We start from the raw sequence: 17,411 nt of genomic DNA, 5'->3' as shown, positions 1-17,411 counted from the left end.
CCTACCATCTGATCTAGGTTAGCACTTCACTGTTAGAATCCTGTCTTCTTTTCCAGTTGCTGCTTAGCCAGGGTATTCCCTGATCTTTCACACCCCTCATGATTTTACCTTGTTGTTTTCTCTCTCTAAAAAAGGTCTGGCTACCAATCTACCCTGCAAGGCAAAGTTTAATGGTAGGAGGGAATATGTGCAGTCAGTGACCGTTTTGTGATGATATATAATAAAATCAGGGCTTCTCACATACCAGCTATCTAGTCCTGGGTCAAAGCAAACAGAACCTGAAGAAGTTGGGGTTTTTATTTAGCAAAGCTTTGTCTGTGCACCTTTTCCATGTGAATTGTCTCATGCGGGTTAATGATCCCGTGTGAGTTAACACAGGAACTCTATTTTGCAGGCCCATAACCTCAGATACCACCCATTTAACAGGAGCTGACTGGCATTGCACATGTGTATGAACACTTCCTTCAATTCACAGGGCCTCAGAAGCTTAAACCCCTGAGCTCAGGTGCTGACGGGGGTGTAGATGGAGCCTGCACATCCCTCTGGGAGTGATGGGTCCCCATCCTGTGCCTGAACTCAGTGCAAGGAGCAGGTTTCTTTGTAGCAGAGCTCAAGCGAATGGTGCAGATAATTAAGGAGTTTGTGCTGAAATTAGCCTAACGTGACCCAATAGATGTAAGAAAGCTTCCCTACCTTAGACGTAAAATCCTTACAGGTGTAGAAGCTATTCAGGCTCTCAGATGGAGCACATTGAGCATTAGAAGCTATTTTATGGGGAGAGCTAAAGCTGAGTAGGAGTCAACAAGTTGCCGTGCACTGTGCTGAGGGCAGCTTTATCCCTCCACTGCTGCATTACCTATAATACGTGCTTCTTCATAGGCACAGAGGGAAAAGGCTGTAAAGGAAACATTTTAAAACTAAGGGTGCATTAGACAAGTGATTGCAGGCACCGTGATTTATAGCTGTAGTAATGGACTGGATCACAGAAAGCTGAAATCCAATTATCAGCTCTGCCATCTCAGGCAAAATGCTTCAGCCAAACTTCCTAATCAGTGCTTTTAGGCTGGGTTGATTTTGAGAGGTGCTGAGCACCTGTCTGCCCCACACGCTCTGCACAGAGCGACAGATCCCAGCCACGTGGAAAGCAAACCTCCGCATTGAAAGGCAGGCTCCCCTCCCTGCCCCAGGGAAAATAAATAAATAAATAAATAAATAAAAAATAAACAAACAAAACAAAATGTAAATCAGAAGATATTTGATTCTGCTGTGCTTGATATACTTTCTAGATAGTTGGGTTGAAAATTAAAAGCCTTACTCCATGTTATCAGGAAAATGAAAGTGCAGAAAGGAGGGCACGGGGGTAAAAATCCCGAAAATAAATGACTTAATTCTCTGTGATTTCCCCCTGTGTGAATAAGGAGCAGGAATATTTCTGCACCATCCCACAAGAGAACTTGTGAAAGTTAATCCAGGTCCATGCAGAAAGTGCCTTGAGAGCCACAATGTGCTGTGGAAGTGATGCATTACTAAGCAATGAGGTACAATCATATGTGAAAAAAAAAAAAAAAAAAAAAAAAAAAAAAAATCTATGTACTGCTCCAGGTTTTATAGCATTAAGGCCTGTGTTGTCTTCTGACCAACAGATACCTTCCAACCTGGATCAAATGCATCCCAGAATATTTTGTCTTTTTACTTCTGAGTGGAGGAGATATTTCCAACAAGTGTTGTCTCTTTTGGGGTATCGAAACCAAAATAGGAATAAAAAAAAAAGGGGGGGAAAGAAAAGAGGAAGGTTTCACACAGCTTGTGCCAAAGGAACGTAACTTCTCCTTGGACATCTGTCCCTGAACAACAGAGGAGACCTTGGGTTTATATCTCAACTGAAAAGATAGATGTGCAAACGCAGCTCCACCGCTGACCCACTGCACATGTGGACGTGGAGAGATCCCCCATGAGAAAAATTTATTTGAAATTTGGGGCAAGTTCTTCCTAAAACAGGGAGAGGGGGAAAAACATGGAGCTTTATTTTTATTATTTTTGTTTGCCTTTGCAATATCGGTTTTTATGCCATGATGGTAAGAAATAAAAAGCAGCATTTGGCTGCCCAAACAATATGGGGACTTTACATTTTTATTGAATACTTTTGGCAATTGTACCAAAATGTCATGTTTTTACTGGGTTTTGATCACTATTTTTAACTTTTCTATTCATATATTCCAAAAGGAAGCGAACACTGACGTAAAGACAGCGAGCATAATATTGGGAATTCAAAGCCGTGGCTTCCCTCCTTCTCCAATTATGCTTAAGCATCTTTCAAAATCCACATTAAAGCCCAAAACTACACACAGGATGCTAGGTCACATGAAAAAGATCAAAGAGGGATGAAGGAGAAAAGGAATTATGCCAAAGCTGTGCTGTTATTCCTGAATTACCTACGAAGCATGGGAGAGAGAGGAATACAGATTTTTTCACGATTTTTTTTTTGCGTATTTTGGCCTTCAACAGTGAAATGCAACGCATCTTTTAAACCACCTTGCTCTGCTAGATAGCTGTGAAGTGGAAATAGAAGGAAAGATCTGAAGGTAAATTTTGATCCGTCTGTGTGTGAGGTGCCCCCCACCAGCCCTCATCCCGACGCAGTGGTTCCCAGCCCCAGCAGACCCCAGCCCCAAGCACTTCGTCCCCTCCTCGGGGGAAACCAGGTGCTCCAAAAGCAAGGGGGGACCCTGGGGGAAAGGGCAGGCAGGGGTGATCAAATGAGACAAACACACTGCAGGAAACTGATTTACACATTCACCGTTTACTGGATTCCTTGCGAATAACCAAGTATATTCTTTGCAAGTTCAGACATGATACAAACACTTGTGTGCACAGGAAAACCAAAGAAACCAAAGTCCACCAAACACTTTTTTTTTTTTTTTTTTGATTCATTCCACTTATTTTTTTGTCCTTTCCAGCGAAGCTGACATCCAGGTGAGTCTCAGACTTCATACGGAAACAAGTTCATACACTGAGGCAGGACTCTTCAGCTCCTGAATGTCTGATCCTTCACAGCATTTCTTGCATAATTCATCTTAAAACTGAAGTTACCAGCAGGGCAGTCAAGTGAGAAGTATATAATGGCCTGTGATCATCCGACAGCCTTCCAGGGATCAGAAGCCACCGGTTCAGCTTCTTGTAGTAGACAGAGGGAGCTGTTTGGAGACTTTCTCTCAGGAGCTGACTTAGCTTATTCTCTCTCCTCTTTGCCATACAGAACACCAACTGGTGCCCTTTTTGTCCCATCTTCCAGAATTATACAGCAGCAAACATCACCAGGTTTCGGTCAGCGTGTTGGCTGTTTGACACGAGTAGCTGTGGCTTGAGAGTCAGCAGCAAGAAGTACATTTTGCCAGAGCTAATCTACTCCTTGGTCCTCAGAAGCCCAAGCCATCCTTTGACATTTGCTGCTGGAGGCCTCCTTACTTAAAGGACTTAAAGCATGAGAAGCACATATCGCACAGCAAGCCTATGTTCATCCTTCTTTTGCCTTCCCTCCCTCCCCACCTCCTCTCACCCCCCCCTTTAATTAATATACAATTTAGATCCAGCACCCCATTACCAGCCCACTCTGTTCAGACACCGTTGTAGGTGCAGCCCTGTGAGCATGACACTGGAGCACCCGAACAAGAGCCAGCAAATAAATGGTGCTGTAACCATGAGGCATTTCAGTCCAGGAGATTAGAGAGTCTTTGGCTACAGTGTGGGAAGAGCTGTTAAATAAAAACAATTGCAGTACAGAGTCTCAGCCTTCCACAGCCCCTCTGACTACCTTGTAATTCAGAGACCCGTCTTTCATCTTGAAAACCTATCTTTTTTATTTTTTAATTGGTTGTAATGTCCTCATATATCAAACATAGTTGCTAGAGCATTGGGTGAATGGCAGGAAAAAAGAAAAAAAAAAAAAAAGTAGAGAAAAAATGCCTGACTGGCTCAGAGAAGTAACATATTCTTTCATAATTACATCTGGGGGTACATAAGAGGGTCCCCTGGCATTTCAGTAACCTTATTCACAACCTGGAAAGTACCACAGAGGAGGAATGTACACTATTAAGCACAGCAGCCCCATAAACCAGGAAGCATGAATTATTGCTTTGCTAATGATGTGCTATGTTTCCTTGGGCAAATCACTTCACCTTTTGGTGCCTTTTCTCCTCATATTCCCTCCCATCTACCCTACATAAATCAGTCTCCATCTTTTTTTTTCTTTTTTTTTTTTTGAGCAGGGAAAGTCTCTTAGCACAGAATCGGACCGTCATGGAAGGGGTCGGGTGGGCAGGGACCTTAAAGTCCACCTTGTTCCAGCCCTTGCAATGGGCACGACCCCTGTTCCCACCCCAGGCTGGCCTCAGCCCCATCCAGCCGGGCCTTGGGTGCTGCCAGAGATGGGGCACCCACATTTCCTTGGGGCAGCCAGGGCCTCGCCACCCTCTTAATGATGAATTTCTTCCTTATACCTAAGCTAAACCTGCCCTCTTTCAATTCACCTCACTGGATCGGGCACTGGGTGACTTCAGGGTGCACACCAGCTCAGTGCATAACACTAATTAATCACAAACCCTGATGTCTCACCCCACAGCATTACAGGTCTGGGTGCCCATGGAGCCAACATGCCCCATAACCGTAACACGGAAGCCCAGTCCAGTTTGGGCTCGGGGTAAAAGCAAGAACCAGTGTTGCATCCAAAAGTCTGGTGCAAATCCCCTCCCGTTACTGGAAGTGTGAGCCCCGAGCTGACATTTACTTAAAACGGGAGATGTTTAACCCACTGACAGAGTCAGCTTTTCAGACGTTCCTTTGTTCAGCAGGGGAAGAAGTAACCCTGAGCATCCTGCGTACAGACAGCAAATTACAGTCTGCACATGCATCACATGAACTTGTGTGTACGTTTAGATCGAGGAAGTATAATGAGATCTTCTGAGCAACATTTGATGCACTTAATTACTGAGAACACACCTCCCGGAGTTTTCCAGGAGCAGCAGCAGTGCCCTGCAGGTACTGGTCCAGGCAGCCTGGTCCCCTGTACAGGAGCCGTACATCGCCAGCCCAGGAACACATTCAGACACTGATTCCTGCCAAAAAAACTCATCCATCTAGAGGGAAAAGCGTCTGCATGGCATGATAGCTACAGCCACCCTACATGAAGACCTAAAACTCCCCTGATGGGAGCAGAGTCCTTCCCAGTATGGACCACTGGCCTTAAATTAGAGCAGAGCACATTAAAGCAGGGGTCCCAGGCCTCTCCTAGGCTCTGCCAGGCATTTCTCAATGTCAAGAAATTCAGAAAGCGGGCGATCTACATCCCTAATTAGCTCTATAAAAAGATCTCGGACACCAGCATTAATTTACCAAATCCAAATCAAAGTGAGTCAGCCCCATCGCAATCAGCCCCAAAATGGCTCCTAGCTGATAATTTCATCTTTTTAATGGATCATTTATAATAGATCTGGCTTTTCTGAAGCTGTGATTTTTTTTCTCCATTATTGGCTAATATCGAGAATTTCAGCTGCATATATTCGCTTCCCCTAAATACCTAATCACTTTATGCAGAAAAGATTACCTTGGCAAAGAGTCCAATTAAATGTGCAACTATTTGTAACCTTTTGTGCTATCGGATCAGGTGGCGAAGCAGTGGCAACGTTGGAAAACACAGCGTCTTTGGGAAATGTAGCATATTATTAGATTTGATGAGATCCATTTTCTTGATGGCTTCTGAAAGATCTTTGTGCTAATTAGCTAAGAATACCGCTGAATTATTTAATTATCTCTACTTTTGTGCAATAAAATATGTTGTCATATCACACACACTATCTTGCTGGTGCTGTTCCTACTTAATGATGCCTTTAGAGTTAGCGATTTCCTTTGTTCTCCCTCTGCAAGTGGGTTTTGGTGGTGCTGGAGCAGGGGAGGTGCGGAAAGGGAAGGCAAAGCAAAAATATCAGGTTTAGAATAAAATCTTATGTGTGGGAAAAGCTTTACATGTGTTTCTCTAGCTCCAGTTCCCTATGCAACATGCAAAACGTGCCTCGATGCTACAGCAGCCCCGTGTTCTTACTGCTAATGCAACCAGGAGTGCTTTCCAGAGGAAGAGGAAAGAAACTATCGCTTCAAAAAAAAAAAAAAAAAAAATTTAAATCAACAAGGAACGTTTTTAACAAGGAAGAGGTAAATTATGATAATTACTCTGACTGGTAGGGTCCTTAAGCATTACTAATTAGCATTTATTGCTTGGATTATTGAAACAATGTGTGTATTCCCAAGAGTGAAGAAGAACTGGGATGCTCTTTCCTTCTGAGCCCTGGGAAAAAGGCAGGGCAGCAAGAATGCGGCACAGTTGGCAGAGAGGCTCCTCTTCCAAGCACTGAGAGCAGCAGCCTGCAGAGCTGCACAGTGACAGGGGGAAACCTGAACCTTCTGCAAGCCCACGTTTTGAACTTCTTAACTTTATACCTGCGTCCCACTTCACTTGCAGAAAAGTGAACAAAAATCAGGGCAGCACAAAAGAGAAGTGGCCGTTAAAATAGTCAAAACCATTATATTAAAAAAAAAAATCTGCACATTAGAACGGCAAATTAACATTTACCTTATACTCTGAGTAGCACAGAGCCTTCTATTATTACCAGGGTTGTGCACAAACATACTATGAATAAACATTTCATCACGTTAAAGTACTGAAGTATGGCCAAGGACTTCATTGCAGAGAAATGAAAGAGTTAATAAAATCAACAAAAAAAAGAGATGTATGCTGCCATTTTCAGCTAGCACTCCGACTGGGCTGATAGGACTTTGTGAAGAGGCTGCAATCAGAGTTCAACCTATGCTGCATTTTTGGTGTCAAAGATTTATAATGAGAATCAAGTTTTGAATTAGATATCAATTAGAAAATAATCAATCACTTAATCAGCACTAGCCACTGCACAGTATCGCAATATCTCAACTAGAATTTGGTATCTGGCCCAATAAATCCATAAATCCATATATACTTTGGAAATGATTCAGAAAGAAAAGACAGAAAAAGTATTCTTCATTTCTGAGCTACAGCCCTATGCAACTTTATGTACCGTTAACCCTTGAAATAAAAGAGCAACAATGGAAAACTGCAGAATGCCTTGGAGTTTGGTTTTTGTTGGTTTTTTTTTCTTCCTTTACTGCCACCAAACCCCATGCCTTTCAACTTGGGAAAGCAAGTCACAACTAAGCTGCAACGAGGTCAAAGTCACAGAGCTAAATGTTACAGTTGCTGCTCAGACAAAACTCCCAGACACCAGAGTTTTGCTAAATTTGGGGGAGGGGGGTAGGTTTAAATGCATTTTTCCCCAAATATATGCCTTTACTTTGTTTATCTTTCCCCTTTTTTAATTATTTGCATTACATGTTGCACAGAATACTTAGGAAAGCATTAAACTAAATTTCATGATAATAAATAAGATATATAATACTATATATTTTTAATTTAAACTACTATTTTTTTTAGTGCTGAATAAGATTACCAATCCTTACTCAGCCTGATTTACTTATGCTATTTGTTAAAGCCCAACATTTATTTTTCTCTGCCATTTCTCTCTTAACGTCTAAAATTGCTTTTTATCCACAGCTTTCTTTTATTCCAGTGAAAACATAACTCTGGAGAACGATGAAATTATCATCAAATAAATGGTATAACACTAACACAAGAAAGCCTTGTAGTTATGTAAAAAAAAAAAAATAAATACACGTATATATATATAAAGGAAAAAAAAAATAAAACCAAACCCCGGCATCCCTCCTTTTGTCTGCAGGAGGTTAAAATGCAGCAGGAGAAGTTCTGGCTGCGTGGGTTTGCAGGGGAAGGTTTCTACCTGGGTATTTGCACCGCGATTCAGCCTCGGGACCGCTGCCATTTCCCCAGCTCGCCCGCCCAGCCCTGGCCAGGAGCCCCCTGAACCTGCGTGCCCTGTGCCCGGACTCGCGGAGGTCGAGCTGCTCGCCTGGGGGAGGAGGAGGAGGAGGAGGAGGCAGAAAATGCGATATATTTCGGGAGGGGGAATTTTTCTCTTGCAAAAAACCTCGCCTTTTCCACTGGAAAAGGAAGGTGGGTGGCGGAGGGGGGGGAGCAGCGTGCTCTTCCTCCCAGTTCCAATTCCTGCCGATGATTATTAATATATATATATATATATTTTTTTTTAATCGCTATTTTTAATTCCCCCTGGCTTTCCTCTCTCGCCTCGCCTCCCATCACCCAGGCCCCTGCTCTCTCCAGCCGCGCCAGCCCTTTCAAACCTCCAGCCCCTCTAATTGATGCGTCTGGGCGAGTCTAGACGGGGAGCGATTGAACCGGCTCCCAATTATGTTCTTCACTGCGCCGGAGCGGGTCCTGCCCCTGCAGCAGCAGCAACAGCAGCAGCAGCAGCAGCAGGGCGAGCCCCCCCCCTCGATGTCGTGGTCCCCCCCCCCTCCCTTTTCCCCGTGCCATTGTTTTGCCGCAGCCCCGCGCAAGTCCCGCTCCGCCCCGCGCAGACAATAGCGCGGAGGCCGGCGGGGGGGGGGGGGGGGGAGGCTCCGCGGGGTGCGGGAGGATGCGGGAGAGGCCGCGGAGGCCGGAGGACAAAAGCCGGGCCGGGGAGGATGGGGAGCAGTAAGGTTGTTCCCCCCCCACCTTCCCCATAAGGGATAGGGTGCCCTTAGGGGGGGTACAAAGGTGGGATGGTTGAGGGAGGGGTGGGGGGGGCAGGTGAGAAATAAAATAAAGCCGGCTTCGGGGAAGGAGGATGGGGGGGGGGGAATGTAACGCCCGAAATTGAGGAGGGAAAAAAAAAAAAAAAAAAAGGCTTTGTGGGCATTGTTCTCCCGAAAAAATAAATAAATAAATAAATATAAAAAAATAGGCGGGGGGATTAGGGCGTCGGGGGAAAAAAAGGAAAGAAAGAAAGAAAAAAAAAAAAAGTTAGGAACAAAAATCACAAAAATCAAGCGACAGGCAGAAAACCTTTTCCAGGTCGGTAGCTGCGCACCCCCGGGACCGTCCATAGCCTAAGCTAGTTCATGCCGAGCTGCCACAGCGGCGAGCGAGTTTTGGTGCATTGTGTTTGAAGTTCAAGCATTTGCATTCAGATATCAAACAGTAATTCGGTGCCATAACAAGGTACAGTAACTTCATTATAAATCGCCTCGCACAACAGAGATAAGCAATACAGTTCCAACCATAATTAGTTTTACAGCGGTTTAAAAATCTAATAAGAAAAAACAGCAGCAGGAACATTTTTAACATTTGCCATTTACAGATCGTTTTGACCGAAAAACCAGGAAAGTTTTCAGTTCCAGAAAAGCACTACAACAAAACTTCAGCATTTGCTCAATATTTTCTTTTCAGTAATTTCCAACCACCGGTACATGCAACCATTTTATTCTTTATTTTCGATCTAACAATCAGGAAGATCCGACCCGTCCCCTGGCTTTTTCATATATATATATATATAATTTTTTTTTGGCCTTTTTTTTTTTTTTTTTTTTTTTTAAAACCCACGGAGCACATTTCTAAGATTAATCGTTCAGTTTTAAACTTGGAAGCATGAGGCATGCTGGGATTTCAGCTGAGGTCAAGCACCAATGTACCGAGCTGTTACTGTTACGCTCTCAGGGTACTCTGTGCTGCTCTCAAGAAGGAGGAAAAAAAAAAAAAGAGAGAGAGAGAGAGATGCTATATGCACTGGCCTGCAGCAAGGCAAGTCTCTCTCTCAATATGAAAACACAGGCATGGATATTAATACACCTACATATGTAAATATATATACATATCTAGGGTTTTATTTACCTACATACATATTCATACACACGTATCGTCCATATGTGTATCTATACACACACCTCAATAGCTGTATTTACATGCATCCATATCGTGTATATCTTATCTACACGCGCGGATATAATAATCGCTATATGTGTACACACATACACCCCCATATCTGCATCAGCTGTAAAATTATCTCCGGAATATACACACACAAAAAAAAATCTCTGTCATCCAAACGCTGGTTTTAATTCGAGATGAGATTTTTAAGGTAAATGGCCACAACCACCGCCCTACTATTAGCTGATCAGCCCTAAGGAGGAGAGATACACTTATTTATTTTTTTTTCCCTTAAAAGGTCTACCAAACACTATTGTATGTGTGTGTATACGTCTCTATATATACGCACGCGCGCACACATATACATAGATATAAGATATTTTTTTAATAAAATAAAATAAAGATGTCAAAGCACAACTCACAGCTCCCAAGAGCCTAACCCGTGGATTTAAAAGCTAAACATCACAAGTTAGGGTCTCAGGGATTGAGAGGGGCGCAACAAACTATTTCTTGCAAAAAAAAGGGATCAAAAATAAAAGATAAAAAGGAGAAAGAGGAAAAGAATAGCAGGCAAGTTCAATTCATGGCTCAAGATTACAAAACAGGACACACAGGTGGAAGGAAAGAGCTTCTCTAAGGACCCTCTGTTGAGAGAATACATTCCATTTTTAATCGTTTATACAAAAATGACAAGGCGCGGCAGGTTCCTTACAGCTTCCAACAACGTCGCTTGCGACAAATACATTAAAAGTCTCCGCATTTAAATAACGAAGAGGAAGAAAGGAAGGGAAGTTCGGGGCAGTGACGGAATTATTTTCATTGTTTCAACGAAAAGGAATGCAGAAATAAGAGCAGGAATATGCAGGCTCTCCCTCCAGCCGCCTGGCACAAAGCATGCAGCAGCATAAAGGCGCTGCCTCCCCGCCCCCTCCGCCAGCCCCGCGGCCGGCAGGGATGGAGAAGAGGAAGAAAAAAAAAAAAAAAAAAAAAAAAAAAAAACCCGAGTCGCAAGAAAATCAGGTAGAAACTCACCACTTGGAAGCGGGGGAGGCTCCAGTCTTCAGCGCCGAGAGCTGGGGGGGAAAAGCCCCGGCGGCGGGGGGCGGGCGGGCCCCCGGGCGGGCAGGGGCAGGGGCAAGGGGCAGGGGTAAGGGCAGGGGTAAGGGAGGGCAGAGCCGGGACCAGGCTGGGTGCCCGCCGGGTTTTGACACCCGAGCGAGCGCGGGCGAGCGAGCGAGTGCGAGCGTGCGGTGTGCGCAAGCCGGGGGAGGGAGGCGAGGGGTGGGTGTGTGCAGCTGGGCAAGCCGCTTGCATTTTTAAAACATCTTTTTTTTTTTTTTTTTTTTAAGGGGAAAAAAAAAAAAGGAATATATCAAGGAAAAGAAAAGGGGGGAAAAAGGAAAAGGAACCGAATTCCTCCGCAGCACCTCGCCTGCCGCCCTCCTCCCTCCGCGCTCCCACCGCCGCCGCCGTTGTTATTATAATTATAATTATCAGCGGCGTTATTAAAGCGGGGGGGCTGGGGGGGCTGCGAGCTGCGGCCCGCTCCCAGCCCCTGCATCAGCTGGGGCCAGCCGGGAGCCAGAGCAAGCCCCAGGCTGTCAGCCCCGGCCGCCCTCTCCCCTTGCCAGCCGCGGGCCGGGCTTTTTTCGAAGGCAAACCTGGAGAAAAACCCATTTTTTTTTCCCCTTTTTTTTTTTTTTTTTTTTTTTTTCCCGGGGAGAGGAGGGTCCCCGAGCCCCGCGCACACCCGCACCCCCCCCACCCCCCCACCCCGCACACACACACAAAAGGGTCTCCATCCTGCACCGACTCCTCTCCGAGCACCTTGTGCAACCCCAGCCAATGGAAATTTACGCCGGCCATAACCGAGAGCAGGATTTCGTCCCCAGCTCGCCACCTCCTTCCCCGCTCTTCTCCCCCTTTCCCTCCCTCCCTCCCCTCCCTCTATTTCCCCCCCCCTTTCCTCCCCCCCCCCCCAAATAAATAATATGGAGCTGCACCCTCCACCCATCTCTGGAGCTGCTTCAGGGCCCAGCGGCAGAACCGGGGGGAAGCCCGAAGGTGCCGGAGGGGGGGGGGGGAAAAATCCCAAATTTCCGCCGCTCCGCGCCCAGCGCTGCCCAAAGCGGCCCCCCCCGGCCCGGCCCCGCACGGCCCCGCACAGCGGTCACGGGCCCCATCACCGACCCGGCGGCACTCCCTCCGTCCTTTTCTCACCTCAGGAGTCTGAGCCCATTCACCAAAGTCCTTCCTCGTCCAGGATCTCAAATCTTTGCCTTTTTTTTTTTTTTTTTCCTCCTTTTTTTTTTTTTTTTTCCTCCTTCTGGATCAGCCAGTCCCGACATCATTAAACTACAGTCCTCCTCTTCCTCCTCCTTCCTTCTCCCCCTCTCTGTCTCCCCCTCGCTCCTTTTTTTTTTTTTTTTTTTTTTTTTTTTAATTTCAAAAAGGGGGGAGTAAAGGGGGGGGGGGGACGGCTGGTGGGGAGGGGGGGAGTAGACATAGCTGCATGAAGTGGCTGCCTTTTAGAAAGCACATTTAATCTTTACTGGCTCCCCTAGGCTTCGATGAAGTAGAAGGGAAAGGAGAGGAGAGGGGGAAAGAAAAAATCCAGGCAAGGGAGGCTGTTGAGGGACAGCAAGCATCAGGCTCAAATCAACGACCAGATGAAAATGTACTAGACCACACTGCCCCCTCTCTTCCTCTCGCTCTGTCTCCGTCTCTCTCACACACTCTCACTCCTGGAAAGCTTCAGTGTCTGGTTACAGACTCTTTTGGATCCTTCCCCCCCCCCCCTCCCCACCCTCGCCCTTTGCCAACTATCCTAGAGATTCCTTGCATGCCTACTTAAATCTTTAACAGAATAAGGACCCGGCTCCCCCCGCCGCCGCCGCCAGCCTCGCACACACATCAGCCCGGCTCCCCCCTCCCCAATAATCCCTTAAGCTCCCGGGAGAAACCCCACAGCCCCCGGGAGAAACCCCAAAGCCCCCAAGGAGAAACCCCACAGCCCCCGGGACCCCTCCGGCAGCCGGCTGCTGCCCCACGCCGCCATCCTACGGGGGTGCTTGAGGGGGGGAGGATGGGGGGGGGAGCAAAAAAAAAAAAAAAAAAAAAGAAGGGGGGAGGGATGGAAGGGATAAGGGGGGGAATAGGGGGACCGCAGCCCTTCGCCTGGCATCCCTCTGGCTGGATCTGGATTTTAAAACAATAAAATCCGCCGCTGCTGCTGCTCTGTCGGCTTTCCCCCCGCCGCCCCCCCCCCGGCACGCTGCAGCCCGCAGCCGCCCGTGGAAATCGCAGGGAGGCAGCAGGCTGCCTGCCTCATGCCCGCGATGACTTTCGAGCTGCCAAGCTCCTCTCCTCGACCCCCCCCTCCACCCCCCGAGCCCTCCCCACAACCCAGCCCTCCGCTCAATGGCAGCCCCGCTGCTGCCTCGCAGCCCAGACTATATTTGCAAGATGTGCTAATTTACCAGCTATATGCCCTTGGATTTTGAAATGAACTCATCAGTCACTGCTCCTAGGACCGATGCTCTCCCTCTCTCTCCCTCACACACACACACCCTCCGCTGCAGACATGTTACTCATTCTCCAAGCATTTCCTCTCCCAATGTCCGTCAGACGCATATACACTTCATTGATCAAACCAAATCCCTTGATAACGATAAATAATAATACAGACAGTTAACATCAGCAGGGAGCTGGGGGGGGCGGGGGGGGGGAGAGAGGCTGACGACTAAATCTGCATTGTGCTTTTAGAGGCTGGTGCCTGCAGAGCTGCACAATGCAGGTACGCCCCACAAGACACCCACCTTGCCATGTGGGGCCTCACCTGCCACCCCACATCCACCAGATCTATGGGGCTGGGGTTTGGAAACACGCCACCAGTGCCCTATACCTGCCCCTGTACAGACTGCTTGTGGGAGCAGGAGGTGCTACTCGCCATAAAGCACCTAGCACTAAATAAATAGGGCGGTCTCTTTGTTACGCCGGGCACTGCACAGGTGCTTTTAGGACTGCAGCGGTGAATGCAGCTGGATATCCACGGCTCCTGAGGGTGCACAGGAAGGTTTTCCGAAGCACCTCCCTTAGTTCCCACTGAAATCCTTTGTACTGCAGACAGCCAGCACCTATGCGAGGCACCAGGTTAGGGAGGCGGGCTGTTAAACGTGCCTCTGTGCCTTGCCAGGTATTTTCAAGGGCTTTGGTTTCGGGGTTTTTGTGGCTTTGCTTCCTAGTTCTCTGGGGCTAGAATGGGGGAGGCAGGGGAAGCTGCCTCTTGGGATTTTGGCTAGTTCAGCGTCTTGTGTGGGTCTGGCAAAGAGAAAGTGACTGCAGTGTAAGTGTTCGGGAAGTTGGGGAGGGTGGGGCTATCTAGAAATCTTTGACTCACTGGGGTAACTCCCTGAACACAGGAATTAAATTATTACTCAAAGCAGGCTACATTTTATGAGCAGCAGCCTTAGAATGAAATTCTGCATGCATACAGAGTTTGAAACGAGTAAAATAAACATATGGAAATACGTATACAATACATAATTCAATTATTGGGTGCAATGCAGAAGTCCCTGGGTGATAGAGGAGGTGGAATTATGCAGTAAAGGCAGTCCAGGAATCCATGCATACAAATTTTCTCATTTATACCGACACAATCCTGATTGACATCAGCCTAGATAGGGGAAGAATCAAACCCTGTGTACTGAAGGATCTAATCTTTGGGAAAAGTAGACTGGATTAGAGAGACTGTATCTGCCACCATCCTTTCACTACCCGTACAGATACCATCCTCAGCATCACAGCAGTAGGTAAGATTTTGCCATCACAGAGAATTATTTACACCCATTGTCTTTTTCATGTTCCCCTATCTTCCTTCCAACAACAATAACAAAAAATGTTTGATTTTTTTTTTTGTAAAGTTTTGCTGCAAACACATAATTTCTTTACACAATTTAACCAAGTCTTTGGAGGATACTTATTTCAAGCAGTTAACACCTGACCCCAATTTTTGTGGGTAATTAGTGAGCTAGATAACCACACAAAGTGGGTAATTATTTAGTACCCAAGGGTACTGTACAAGAGGGTAGAGGCTGGCAATGTTAACAAAAGCACATCTCTAATTATTGTATCCATACTGGTGATGTTTTAAGAAGAGTTACTCCATCTAATGATCCATGATAAATCAGTAAACTATTTTGCTTCCCTTAGCATATATGGCTGGTCTAATCAAGGGCAGTATGTGAGGGCAAAGCAAAGCCAAGCCCCAGCTTCGGACTATACACAGACCTCGAGAGAAGCCAGAGGCATCCACTTGGAGAAGTTGGCACGACTGGAAGCGTCTGCTCTAGAACAGCAGCCCAAGAGCCATGACTAAGAGCTAACAGTTGGTTGAGCTGACTTGAGAAGCTTGTAGAATATGCCTCGGGGTCTACGTCTCGCTTGGCAATGTGGCCATGCTGGGGGATCTCTGTATGCAACAAGAACCCTAGTCGTGTCTTAGCAGAGTTCAGCCTTGCTAATTACAAATCACTTTGAAAGCTGTACAAGTGAGGTGCTTTGTGTATGTGGAAGGTCAAGGCCGTAATGCAAGAAGGTAGCATTGAAAATAAAAACAATACAAAAAAACCCAACCAAATCGCGTTTGATAAATTTCAAACATTTGCCATCTCTAGTGTCTAAATTTCAAAAAACACATTTCTCACATGGAAAATACTAAATCTTCATTTAGTATTGGGATTAGTATTAGTATTGGAGGTGTTTTTTTTTTTTAATTTCACAAATTTAAGAAGGAATGGGAGCTATCTATTTTGAAATACAGACTAAATAAAGAAGATTCGGCTACCAAAAAAAAAAAAAAAAAAGTGGCTTTGATCATTAGGACCACGTGAAGACAAGAGTTATGTTGGAAACAGATTCGTAATCTTAAACACAGCAGTCACTATCCACTGACCACTATTTGCATCATTACACACACTTAAGGACATCTTCAAACCAAGACATTACGCTTAGCTGCGAAGCACTTTCCTTTTTTAATTGCTTTTATGAATCATCACTAGCATCTGGACACTTTATTTACTGGAGTCCAGCAACCTTGTTTTTCAAAGACTTAGACTCCAACACCTAAGGGCCTCCAGGCTGGCACAAAGAAATGGAGGCGTCATCCTCTTTTGATCATAGCCACGTATTTAACTCAGCTTGGGACTGTGCAAGCCAGGCACTATAGAAGCAAACCCAAACAGCAACATCACCTGACACTGTGACTGCCAGGAATTTGGAATTTAAACAGAGAAAGTCTGAGGGATTTCCCTAACTCCCCGTATCTCTCTTTTGTTCTTTTATTTTTTATCAGTTCAAAAAGTTCAATGGAAAGAGGCCTGAAAATTGTTCTTATATTTTAAAAGGGACCAAATGCCTGTGGTCCATTTAGTCCTGAGCACTCCTGTTCATATCACCAATGTGAACAGGTTAAAAAGAAAAAATATATATATTGCCAAAACTGGGGATCAGTTTGGAGCAGCTGTGAGGTGGACACCTGTCCACTCTGAACTGCCCCAGAAGATTGAAGCTTCTTTCATGTGCTACAGGCCATTTAATAACCCAGCAACTTACAGTGTTTGGCTGCTACCATGCTGAGGTGGGTATAAATAAATTGGTATCCCCTTTGCTAATCCTCTTAGGGACCCAGTTTGCAGGAATAGTTCTCATAGAAATAGAGCGAGAGGAATTTTGCAGAGAGAAGCTGGAAAAGAGAAAGGAAGAATGAATTTAATCGTGGACACAGGTTCAAAGGAAACCTCGGTAGCTGCACAGTTATAGGAGAAAGCAGAGTAAAACCAAACTATTACTATTTTTTTCTGAAATGAATTGGAATTAGTGGTTCAAAGAAGACATAGGAGAAGGGATGCTCAGCCAGAGGGGATGCTTTAGGGACTTAAGCATTCATAAGAAAACCTTAAGGTCTTTTTGAGACAACTCAGTAACTTCACTACAGACCAACTTGAGCCCTTCATTCTCCTGTAGCAGAAAAAATAAAATGGGTGATTTTACCATACAAATGTTATTTAGGAAATAGCAATTCTATCTCAGCTATATGGGCAGCATATATGAGAATAGCTTAAGAATTAATACAATATCTTCAGCAGAGGAAAAAACATTTACTAATATAGATAAAGAGTTCTAACACAGATTGAGGAAGGGAACAAATTCAGTGTGGGGCACATTCAAGGAAAGCAAAGTTGGGCAAAGTGCCATGGTTTGGGCATGACCAGAAGAGCGCTCCAACTCCCAAGCAAGGAGTTTGACAACCAAAGGCTTCTAATTTGAATGTCACTGTCTTGTATACCACTGTCCATTCCACATCAAGGCAGTTATAAAATTGTTTTACCTCTTCCTGCCTTGCTTCCTACCATATATAAAACCATCACAACAAAGCTTACCGTGTCCACAGAGAGTTTTGAGGTCCTCAGAAGACAGCTGCTATGTCCAGATTACTCTCGTTATCCTCATCGGCTGCCCTGTCAGTCGACAAAGAGGGTGGATTGTG

General features: G+C 45.6%; 1 long non-coding RNA gene across 1 annotated transcript in view; it reads right to left on the bottom strand.

Moving 5' to 3' along the window:
* Window positions 1–2,756: 2,756 nt before the first annotated feature.
* LOC309886751 overlaps window positions 2,757–17,411 on the bottom strand; it is a 41,029-nt gene continuing 26,374 nt past the window's right edge. The window contains exons 4-6 of the long non-coding RNA XR_014318981.1: window positions 17,305–17,382; window positions 16,478–16,607; window positions 2,757–3,473 (exon numbers count right to left, since the gene is read on the bottom strand). This is a non-coding gene — a long non-coding RNA (uncharacterized lncRNA). The remainder of the gene's footprint in view (window positions 3,474–16,477; window positions 16,608–17,304; window positions 17,383–17,411) is intronic.

The sequence above is a fragment of the Aythya marila genome (assembly GCF_965140915.1).
Source record: "Aythya marila genome assembly, chromosome: 23".
NCBI classification, from domain to species: Eukaryota; Metazoa; Chordata; class Aves; order Anseriformes; family Anatidae; genus Aythya; species Aythya marila.
Note: the sequence above shows the minus strand (reverse complement) of the source record. Positions and strands in the feature narration are given on the sequence as shown.